We start from the raw sequence: 1026 nt of genomic DNA, 5'->3' as shown, positions 1-1026 counted from the left end.
CAACTCCATTTTCCCTCACCTTTTCATCTCCAGAATAATATATCATGTGATCATCTGACTCGAAATGCCCCATGCCAATCCATCTCATCTCTCCAATGCCTAGTATGTCAATATTTATGCTTCCCATTTCTTTCTTAACAATTTTTAATTTTCCTACATTCATGGTTCTCACATTCCATGTTCCAATTAGTGTCTTCTTACAACTGTTCTCTTCCTTTGTATTTCCATGCTTGAGAGTTCTACCTAAGTTGACCTTTCTGTTCATCTACGTGTGTTGTGTTGTACATAGGGTTTTCAGAGGCCTGCCATTTCAGAAGTGGATGGCCAATCCTTTTTCCTATGTTCATCTTAGAGATGGTAAAACCAGGCTGCCTCTTGGAAGCAAGGACTCTGAAGTTTCCTCTGACATATACTTGAGAGGGTGGAGGGAAAGTGCGATAGAGGAATACCATCGATGAGATGGATTGATTTATTCAGTGACTGGGGTAATGGGGGAGGTGTGTCAGAAATAGTAAGATTAGCACAGGATAGACCAGGGTTGTACAGAGGGTTACCGTAATTCTCAAGTGACTGGACAGCACATAACAACATACATAGTACTACAAATTCGGTGATTTAAAACAGTGAAAATGTGTTGTCTTATAATGTGAATTCAGTGTCAGCAATAAGGCATACTTTCTCAAGGGAGCAAAGAAAGAGCTTATTTATTTTTTTTTGTCTTTATTTGCAGAAGCACAGTGATTCCTAGGCTAGTAGCTGCCTAACTCCAAAGTCAGCCTCTGTTTTCACATGGTCATCTTTACTCTATATGCCTATATCACTTCTTTTTTTATTAAGACATTATTCATATTGGATTAAAGACTATACCTTCATTTTAATTTTCTTTATTTTCTCACTTTTTATTGTGTTTTGAAAGTTTAAGAGCATATTGGTATTCCATTCAACCACACAGATTTATTTTATGCCATTGCTCACAATTCCCACATGAACTTCTCTTAACTAATTATATATGTAAACATTTTATTT

This window comes from Elephantulus edwardii, unplaced genomic scaffold, assembly GCF_000299155.1.
Source record: "Elephantulus edwardii isolate Elephantulus edwardi_28Jun2011 unplaced genomic scaffold, EleEdw1.0 scaffold00003, whole genome shotgun sequence".
Taxonomy (NCBI): Eukaryota; Metazoa; Chordata; class Mammalia; order Macroscelidea; family Macroscelididae; genus Elephantulus; species Elephantulus edwardii.
This window is presented reverse-complemented; position numbering follows the sequence as displayed.